Here is an 11,500-nt window from a genome sequence, read left to right on the forward strand (position 1 = left end):
CAGTATTATTAGTCATTAGGGAAATATAAACCAAAACCACAATGAGATACTGCTTCACACCTGGTAGGATGACTATAATAAAAAAAAAAATATGGAAATTTCATGTTGGTGAGCATGTGAAGAATTTGAAACACTTATACATTGCTGGTGGGAATGTAAAATGATAAATCTACCGTGGAAAACAGTTTGGTGGGTCCTCAGAAAGTTACACATAGAATTACTCAGCAATCTTGCTGAAAATAGGTACTCAAAAATACTTGGACATTAAGTGTTCAGAGCTGCACTATTCATAATAGACAAAAGATGAAAATAACCCCAAGATTCATGAGCAGATGTATGGATAACTGAAATATGGTATATATGCACAATGGAATATTACTTTGCCATGAAAAGAAATGAATTACTAATACATATTACAATGTACGTGAGCCTCCAAAGCAATATGCTAAGTGAAAGAAACATGTGCTACAAAGATGTCCTATGAATTTGCCTGTTCTGTATTATTCTATTTATTTGAAATATAAAGAACAGGTACATGCACAGGGCAAAAAGCAGGTTTGTGTTGCCAGAGTCTAATGGGAAGGGAAAATAGGGAATGGCTGCTTACTGAGTATGGGATTTTCTTTTGGGATGATGAAACTATGCCAGAACTACACAGAAGTGGTGATTGTACAACACTGTGAATGACTATGCCTCTGAATTGTACACTTTAAAATGGCTAATTTTTTGTCATACAAGTTTCACCTTAAGAAAATGTTGAAGGAGAGTCTTTTTGGATGGCCACATGAAGAACTCAGCATATTTTCTCACAAAGCAAAGACAAAGCTACATAAACTGTCAAAAACAACCATTTCAAATCTGAAAATTGATTAAAGACATAGAAAAAAATAGTGAAATACTTATTCATGTAAATCTGTTAAGCCTCAGAAAAACAATAAGAGTCTGCGGCATTGCATCCTTGAGCAGTTTCCACCCACCTTATTCACCAGCCCTAAGCTCTTTATTGCTCTATTTCTACCAGACATGGCAAACTGTAAGGGACATCGGCTTTCCTACCAAACAGAGAAGAAATAATTTGGAGCTAAGCTTGAAAAGGTCCATGTCCTGAGGTGCTGTCAAAAACAATAGCAATCTTGGATGGCCAACAATCAGAGAAGGCCAGTATCACAGCTTGCCTGAGATTACAATACTGGAGATAAGAAATAGACCTGCCTACAGTCAGAAATTTTCTAGGGAGATCTGAAGAAAGCAGCAGACATAGTGGGCCTTGATAAACTCGCACATATCCTGGGGGTTGGGAAGGCTGTAAACATTAGCATGAGATTGTGGACAGATTCCTAGCTATCTACTCCTGTTTGCCTGAATGTGATGCCTTATACATGAAGAAAGTAAAAGATGGGGCAGATTCATAAACTACCTGAACTTTCAGTGTGTTTCTCAATGCAAACACTGATCCATCAGCAAAGGACAGAACCCTTCCTGGCTCAACGTGTTTAAGCACAACCTCTGACAAATCATTGTCTGACCACCAAAACGATTTAGAGGAAACCCTAGAGAGACAGATTTTAAAAGGAAAAGATTAAGCAAATTTTTCTATAAAAAGAAACATTAGTCAGAGACATCAGTTACAGCCATGAGAGACAAGATAGAATTTCCAAAATTGGTCCAGGCAAATCATAAATCAAATTAAAAACAGAAACAACAACAACATCTACTGCTAGGGTGGGGGTGCAAGGTGAAGAGGTCAGAACCCAGCATTGCTATATTATCAAACTGTACAGTTTTCAATGAAAAATTGCAAAACATGTAAAGAAATAGGAAACTGTGACCCAAATACAGGGGAAGAATAAGTGAACAGAAACTTTATGAGGGAGCCCAGGTGTCAGACTTGCCTAACAAAAACTTCAAAACAGCTACGACAATTATGTACAAGAAATTAAACCATGTTTTAAGAATGACAGAAAATGTGACAACAATGATTCATCAAACATATATCAATATAAAGATAAAATTACTGAAAAAAAATAAAATTCTAAAGTTGAAAAAATACAGTAACTGAAATGAAAATTTTACTGGAGGGGCTCAACAGTAGATTTGCATGGCCTGTAGAAATAATGAGCAATTCTGAAGACATATCAACTGAACTTATCTTAAGAAGGTTAGAAGAAAAAAGAATGATGAATTGAGAACAAAACCTTCTAAAAGACCTGTGAGAATACTTCAAGTATATCAACATATGAATAATGGGAGTCTCAGAAAAAAGAGAAGAGGAAAAAAAGGGGCTAAAGGCTGGGCGCGGTAGCTCACGCCTGTAATCCCAGCACTTTGAGAGGCCGAGGCTAGTGGATCATGAGGTCAGGAGTTCAAGACCAGCCTGACCAATATGATGAAATCCCATCTCTACCAAAATATAAAAATTAGCTGGGTATGGTGGCTGGGGCTTGTAATCCCAGCTACTCGGGAGGTTGAGGCAGAAATTCCTAGAACCTGGGAGGCGGAGGTTGCAGTGAGACGAGATCATGCCACTGCACTCCAGCCTGGGTGACAGGGTGGTGAGACTCAGTCTCAAAAAAAAAAAAAAGGGGGGGGGGGGCTAAAAATTATTTGAAGTGTAATAATGGCCACGAACTTCACAAATTTAATGAGCAACATTAAATATATATTCAAGAAGCTCAACAAACCACAAGTATGATAAACAAAAGAAATCCATATCTAGAAACAATCATCAAGTTATTAAAAGCTAAAGACCAAGATATAATTTTAAAAGCACCAAGAGAAAAATAACTCAAATAAAACATAACCACATTAAGTTTAACAGCAGAATCCTTACCAAAGAAGAAAAAAAAAAAGACCAGAAGCAGTGGGATAGGACACTTACATAGGTAAATAAAAAAGACTGTGTGTGTGTGGGGTGTGTGTGTGTGTGTGTGTGTGTACCATTGCTTCTCTTAAGTGATTTAAAAGACAACTGCATGCTACATGATCTCACTTATATGAAGAATCTTTAAAAATTGAATGCTTAGAAGCAGAGAGTACAACTGTGGTTACCAATGATGAAGTGGGGGTGAAGTGGGAGTTATTTACAAGATAAATAAGTTCTGGATACCTAGTATATAACATGGTATGTTGTATACTATAGTTAATAATAATGTACAATATACTTAAATTTTCCTAAGAGAATGGATATTAAGTATTCTCACCACAAGAAGGTAACGATCTGAGGTGATAGATACATTAACTAGCTGAATTGTGGTAATCATTTCATAATGTATACATATATCAAAAATCACACTGAATACCTAGAATATATTCAATTTTTTGTCAGTTATACCTCAATAAAGCTTAACAACAACTAATAAATAAGAGTCTTTTACCTTAAAAAAGACAATTATATAAAGCAATAATTATAATATTATACAGTAATCAAAGTGCTACAGGAAAAACTCAACTGCTAATCAATAATTTTACATACAGCAAAGCTATCCTTCAAAAAATGAAGGAGAAACAAAGATGTTTCCAGGTAAACAAACAATGAGAAAGTATTGTTATATTGCTATAACTTCCTTATAATAAATACTAAAGAAAGTCCTTTGGCCTAAAAGAAAATGATACCAGCTGGCAACTTGATTCCACTTAAAGAAATAAAGAGCTCTATGAAGATAATACAAAAATAATATAAACACATTTATTTTCTAATATCATCTCTTAGTGAGTTTACAAAAGACAATTTCATAGAATAATTATAAACCTGTATTTTTGGGCTCACAGCATATGAAGATGTCTTATATATGCATGTTGTGTGTTGTATATCTATTAGGGTAATACATATGTATATTATATAATACATAAATATCATGTATATGCTAGCAAAAAGGATGTGGAGAGAATGGAACTATAATGGAGCAAGAAAATTAGAACAGATAAGAAGTTGGTAACTTCGATCCACAGAAAGAAATGGAGAGTGCAACAAAAGGTAAATATGTGGGTTAATATTTTTACAATTAAATACATTTTCGTCCTTTTCTCTCCAAATTTTTTTAATAGGCGTAAGATTGTACACAAAGCAGTAATTATAACATTGTATTTCTTACTATATATGCAAATATATATTGTAATAATAGCACAAGTAGGTGGAAAGATTGAACTATAATGAAGAAAAGTCTCCATATTTAAAAAAAAATTAGGTTAGTATCCAACTGATCTACATTGTGATAATTAGAGATGCATTTGTAATCTCTACAACACTGCTAATAATTAACTGTGTTTGTGTATTTTGGTGTTTCTGTGTGGTAAGTAAAGCAATTAAAATAAGACTAGACAATATTTATTACAAAGAAAGCAATAAAGGAGGACTTGAAGAACAGATATAAGATACATAGAAAACAAATGGAAAAATGGCAGGTGTATATCCAACCCTATAATAACTGCATTAAATATAAATGCATGAAATACTATGATCAAAAGGGAGAGACTGTAAGACAAGATTTTTTTAAAAAAGATTTAATTATATGCTGACTATAAGAAATACACTTTAAAGACACAAATAGGTTGAAAGCAAAATGATGGAAAAGATGTATCATGCACATAGAAATCTTAAGAGAGTTAGAAATTAGCCAGGATATACAAGAATTGAACAACATTGTCAAACATTTGACCTAAAATCTATAGAATGCTTCTTCCAGCAGAATCCATACTGTTTTCAAATATACATAGAGCATTCTCCATGATACATCATATGGCAAGCCATAAAAAAGTTTTCATTATTGCAAGAGATTTGAAATCATAGAGAGTATGATTTAAACTAGATTTTTAAAAAATTGAGACAGGGTCTCAATCTGTCACCCAGATAGGAGTGCAGTTATACAATCATGGCTCACTACAGCCTCAACCTCCTGGGCTCCAGTGATCCACCTGCCTCAGCCTCCCAAGTAGCTGGGACCACAGGTGCACATCACCAGGTCAACTAAATTTTTGGTTTTTTGGGGTTTTTTTTAAACAGAAATGAGGTCTCACTGCATTGGCCAGGCTAGCCCTGAACTTCTGAGCCCAAGTGATCCTCCTACCGTGGCCTCCCAAAGTGCTGGGATTACAAGCACGAGCCACCAAACCTAGCCTAAATTAGATTAAATCTAAATGGATTTAAATTATAAATATTATAAATAAATAACAGAAGAAAGTTAAAAAAATCAGTAAATATTTGGAAATTAAAAACACATTTCTAAATAACCCATAGGTCAAAGAAAATACCACAGAGAATGTTAGAAAATAGTGAGAGCTAGGCTGGGTGCAAGGGCTCATACTTATAATCCCAGTACTTTGAGAGGCAAAGGCAAGGCCAGGAGTTCAAGACTAGCCTAGGCAACACAGTGAGACCCCTTCTCTACAAAAAAAAAAATTAAAAATGCATTTGTAATCTGTACAACACCACTAATAATTAACTGTATTTGTGTATTTCAGTGTGTTTGTGTGAAGTAAATAAAGGAATGAAAATTAGACTAGACAATATTTATCACAAAGAAAGCAATAAAGAAGGACTTGAAGAACAGACATAAGATGCAGGTACAGTGGTGCACACCTGTAGTCACAGCTACTTGGGAGGCTGAGGTCGGAGGACCACTGGAGCCCGTGAGTTCAAAGCTGCAGTAAGCTATGATCACACCATAGTACCCCAGCCTGGGAGTAAAGTGAAGCCCTGTCTCTAAATAAGTTAAATAAATAAATAAATAAATAAATAAATAAATAAATAAATAGAAAGAAAGAAAGAAAGAAAATAGTGTGAGGTAAATGAAAAATAACAAGAAATAAAATTCACTGGATACAGCTAAAGTAATGCTTTGGGAAAATATATAGCTTTAAGCACTATAGCAGAAAATAAAAAAGTTCTCAAATCAATGATTTCAGTTTGCATTTTTAGAAAGAAAAGAAGGAATCAAATTAACTCAAAGCAAGAAGAAGGCAGGAAATAAGAAAGATCAGATCAGAGTGGAAATCAGCAAAATACAGAATAGACAAGAGAAAAAAAAATCAATGAAACATCGGTTGGTTCTTTAAAAAGATCAATAAAATTGACAAACCTTTAGCTAGACTGAGCAAAAAAAAGAGAAAAAAAAAGTGAAAAAACCTATATTACCAAATCAAGGATGAAAGAAGAAACACCACGACTGACCTTATAGAAATACAAACATTTATAAAGGCATTCATTGAAAAACACGATGCTAACAAAGTAGACAACTTAGATGAAATGGAAAAATTCTGAAAAAGACACAAATGATGATCAAAAAATGGATCAAGAAGAAACAGAAAATCTAAATCTACCCAGAATTACGTTAAAAATTGAATTAGTAATTTTCTTATAAATTATAAAATCAACTTGTAAGTTCCTTCCAAAAAAAATCTGCTGGCATTTTTATAGGGAGTATGTTTAATATTTCCACAAAAATATTGTATAGGGAATATGTTTAATATTTCCACAAAGAAAAGCCCAGTCCCAGATAGCTTCACTTGTAAGTCCTATCATTTAGAGAGGAAACAGTACCAGTTCTTCATAAACTCCTACAGAGGATAAATTAACAATGCATTTAATGAAGTCAGTATTACCTGGGTAGCAAAGCCAGACAAAAACATCATAAGAAAACTACATACCAGGCAATTCCTCAAGGATCTAGAACTAGATGTACCATATGACCCAGCCATCCCACTACTGGGTATATACCCAAAGGATTATAAATTATTCTACTACAAAGACACAAGCACACGTATGTTTATTGTGGCACTATTCACAATAGCAAAGACTTGGAATCAACCCAAATGTCCATCAGTGACAGACTGGATTAAGAAAATGTGGCACATATACACCATGGAATACTATGCAGCCATAAAAAAGGATGAGTTTGCGTCCTTTGTAGGGACATGGATGCAGCTGGAAACCATCATTCTTAGCAAACTATCACAAGAAGAGAAAACCAAACACCGCATGTTCTCACTCATAGGTGGGAACTGAACAATGAGCTCACTTGGACTCGGGAAGGGGAACATCACACACTGGGGCCTATCATGGGGAGGGGGGAGGGGGGAGGGATTGCATTGGGGAGTTATACCTGATATAAATGATGAATTGATGGGTGCTGACGAGTTGATGGGTGCAGCACACCAACATGGCACAGGTATACATATGTAACAAACCTGTACGTTATGCATATGTACCCTAGAACTTAAAGTATAATAAAAAAAAAGAAAACTACATACCAATATTCATCATGTATATAGACACAAAAATTTGAACAATATATCAGCAAACTGATCCAGCAACACATAGAAAGAGTTATAAGTGGAATTTATCCCAGGATAAAGGGTTGGTTTAATATCTCTTCATCAGTTACTGTAATACACCATATTAACAGAACAATCAATGAAAATTGACTATCACAACGGATGCAGAAACATTTTTGACTAAACCCAACACCTATTCATCTTAGAAATTCTCAACCAACAAGGATCAGAAGAAAACTGTCTTAACACTATAAAGAACATCTGTAAAATGAAGCAGCTAATATCATACTTAACAGTAAAAGACAGAATGCTTTTCCCCTTAGATCAGGAACAAGGTAAGGCTGTCTCACGATTTCCATTTGACATTGTACTGGAGGTTCTAGCCAGTACAATGAGTTAAGAAACATAAATAAAAGTAATCCATCTTACTGGAAAGTAAGATGTAAAACTGTCTTTCTTCATGGAGTGTTGATCCTATATACAGAAAATCTGCAGAAACCCACAAAAACTGCAAAACTGATGAATGAGTTCAGCAACGTTGCCAAATACAAGATCAATAAACAAAAATCAATTATACTTCTATATACTAGCAATGAATAATACAAAAATGAAATTAAGAAAATAATTTCATTAACAATCACATCAAAAAGAATAAAACATTAAGAACCTTAACAAAAGTAGCACAAGACTTGTATGCTGAAAACTACCAAATCACTGAGAGAAATTAGAGAAGAACCAAATAAAGGAAACGATACTCCATGTTCACAGACTATAAAACTCAGTAAGTTAAGATGGAAATTATCCTTAGATATATCTAAATATTAAACATACTCTCTATAAAAATGCCAGCAGGTTTTTTTTTTTTTTTTTTTTTTTGTGGAAGAAACTTACAAGTTGATTTTATAATTTATAAGAAAAGGAGAGAGAATGGCAAAATACTTTGAAAAGGAAGAACAAAATTGGAGGACATACACTTTTGTATTTCAAAGCGCAATATAAAGCTACAATGATCAAGACAATTTGGAAAAGTCTCTAGAACAGAACTGAGAATCCTGCAATCAACCCTTATATTTATAGTCAATTGATTTTTTTTTTTTTTTTTTTTTACTGAGGTGCCAAAGCAATTTAAATGAGAAAGGAAGTCTTTTTAACAAATGGTGCTGCGACAATTAGATATCCATGAGCTAAAAGATACATTTAGATGCTGGCTTCTTACCATAAACAAAAGAAGCTCAAAACTGATCACAGACCTGAATGTAAAACCAAATCGATAAATGTTTAGAAGAAAACAGAAAAAAAAAAAAAAAATCTTTTGTGTATGCATGACATACACAAAAAAAACTGATAAATTGAATTTTATCAAAATTAAAAACTTTTGTTTCTGAAAAAAACCCACAAACATATGAAAATGTAAGCCATCAACAAGAAAAATATTTTACAATAATATTTAAGAGAAAGGACTTGAATCCCAAACAGATGAAGAACTCTTAAAACTCAATAAAAGAAACAGCTCAATTAAAAATTCACTAGAGATATGAAAAGACATTTCATCAAAGAAGATACACAAGGAATAGCTATATACGTATAAAAAGATGATCAGAAACATTACTCTTTAGGGAAATGCAAATTAAAACCATGATGAGATATCACTACACACTCACAATGATGGCCATATTTTAAGAAGACATACAATAACAAACCTTGGCTAGAATGTGGAGAAACCAGCGCCTGCATATATATTGCTGCTAGGTATGTAAAATCATGTAGCCACATTGAACAGTTCAGCAGTTTCATAAAGAGTTAAAAATAAATTTACCATAAAATCTAGCAATTCCACTCTTAGATATCCAAAGAGATTAAACATATGCCCACACAAATATTTGAATGTGAATGTCATAGCATCATTAGTCATAATAGACAAAAACATTGTAAAATAATCCAGATTTTCATCAATAGGTGAAAGAATAAACAAAATGTTTATCCATTAATAAAATATTATTCAGCAACAGAAAGTAACAAATAGTCGATGCATGCTAAAACTTAGAGTAAACTCAAAAATATTACCCTAAGCAAAAGAAGGTAAAGCCAGACTACATATTGTATGATTCCAATTATATTAAATGTCCAAAAAGGCAAATCCACAAACCTGGAACAAAGATTAACTGCAAATGGACACGAGGTATCTTTTTGAGGATGATGGAAATGTTCTAAATGTGTACTGTGGTGATGGTAGGCAGCACAGCTCTATAATCTTACTAAAAAAAAAAAAAAAGACTTGTAAACACAAAATTGGTGAATTCTGAAGTATGCAAATGACATTTCAATAAAGCTATTTCAAATTATTCAAGAGAAATATGACTGATCTTTAATTACATGATTATTAGAAAAGAAGCATCTATAATATAGAGCGTAATTTTTAGTAAAATATTATGATATTTTTCTTGTTACTAAATATCAAATTCATGGTAAAAATGCAGTCCTTTTGTTACATTTGCCCACATTCTAAATGCAAGTTGTATGCTATCGTGTTTCTGCCTCAGAGTCTTTGCATCTACAATTCTCTCTGTCTGGCATGCAGTTCCACAATCAGTCCGACATCTCCATGACTCATTTCTTCACTAAGTGCACTTCATTGAAGAGGACTTCTTCCGCCTAAAACAGGTCTTCTATTCTGTCTCATCCCCTTTAGTTTATACGTTTTCCTCATGATATTTCTTTAAAATCCATTACTAAATAACAGAAGTGCTCTAGAATATTTGGCACATACTAGGAACTCGATGTAACTACTCATTGAGTGAATGAATGATGTCGCAGATATAACTGTCACCATGCATGAGAGAACTTGAAATTATATTTTAGAAAACTTTTTATGAAAATACAGAGAAGGTAAATATAGCACTATACCATACATTTTCGGGGCTTGGAAATATTTACTATATATTTATTGCAGAAGCTTTTCTTATGGAATAAAATATAGAGAAGAAAGATCCTGGAAGTAGTGCTTGAACCTTCAATCTGCAAGTAGAATAGTTTTTGCATTGATACCCAATCTTATTCATTCCTTAAGCTAGGTTTATCACTGGCTAATTTAAATAGGCTCTTGATGTCAAAGGCTTTTGTAATAATCTTCAATGGGAAAAAAGTATTACTCAGACCCAGTCAGTAAATAGGAAAGTATTTGTTAGAGCATCCAGTGGTCACTCTTATGCACAAAAATAAGGTCCCCATCTTTTCATCAAGATAGTAGAACAGAAAGAATATTAAAATAGGAAGTTGACTGGAAAAGGAAAGTAAGAGAATCTTTTAATATACTCTCTCATTACTGGTTAAATGATGAATCCTAAGATGTTACAATAACAAAAAGCTGGGGATTATTAGTGGCAAAATGCATCCTTCTTGTTGACCTTACTTGTGGAGTCCCATTGTCCTGAAATACTGTTTATCATGGTCTCCTTATTTACTGCTTTCTAAGGGAGGTGCAGAGCTGTTTTTCTTCTTCTGGTGGGTTTAGAAGCAGAAATTGAGCATAAGTCACTCAGTCCCCTTCTCTCTCTCTCTCTCTTTTTTTTGTCTCGGGAGCCGGATGTTTACAGAGATCACAAGTTGTCCTTGTGATCTGTGCCTGGACCTGTGCCACTGCTTCCAGGACTGTCCTTGTCTACCCCTTCCAGGATGGGGGAGGCAAATCTGCCTGATCCTGGAACTCAGTGTTAGGAAGATTCCCTGTCCTTATTCTCTGACATCACCTTTATCAGTAATGAAGGTAATCTTTCAGTCCTCATCTGTCTTATTTATTTGTATAATGGCTGTTTAAAAATAAAAATCAGACAGAAAAGATCTATTGATTAATCCTCCTCAAATAACCCCAAATAAGTCTTAGCTGATTCTGATTAGTATTAATATCTTAACTGAAGCCTGCCATGGTGGCTCACGCCTCTAATCCCAGCACTTTGGGAAGCCAAGGCAGGCAGATCACCTGAGGACAGGAAATTGAGACCAGCCTGGCCAACGTGGTGAAACCCCGTGTCTACAAAAACACAAAAATTAGCTGGGCATAATGGCGCACGCCTGTAATCCCAGCTACTCGTGAGGCTGAGGCGGGAGAACCACTTGAATCCAGGAGGTGGAGGTTGCAGTGAGCTGAGCTCGCACCATTTTACTCCAGCCTAGGTGACAGAGAGAGACTTCATCTCAAAAAAAAAAAAAAAAAAAAAAACACACACCCACACAC

At 34.2% G+C, this 11,500-nt stretch overlaps 1 protein-coding gene across 7 annotated transcripts in view; it reads right to left on the reverse strand.

The window, feature by feature from the left end:
• SOX5 (SRY-box transcription factor 5) overlaps window positions 1-11,500 on the reverse strand; it is a 1,029,303-nt gene that overhangs the window by 456,662 nt on the left and 561,141 nt on the right. For 2 of the 7 annotated variants that reach the window (XM_031936281.1, XM_031936280.1), the window contains one exon: window positions 9,416-9,524. The exons of the other annotated variants lie outside the window; for them this stretch is intronic. The gene's annotated coding sequence lies outside the window, so the exon portion shown is untranslated. The remainder of the gene's footprint in view (window positions 1-9,415; window positions 9,525-11,500) is intronic. 7 annotated transcript variants of the gene reach the window in all.

The sequence above is a fragment of the Piliocolobus tephrosceles genome, chromosome 10 (assembly GCF_002776525.5).
Source record: "Piliocolobus tephrosceles isolate RC106 chromosome 10, ASM277652v3, whole genome shotgun sequence".
Classification (NCBI taxonomy): Eukaryota; Metazoa; Chordata; class Mammalia; order Primates; family Cercopithecidae; genus Piliocolobus; species Piliocolobus tephrosceles.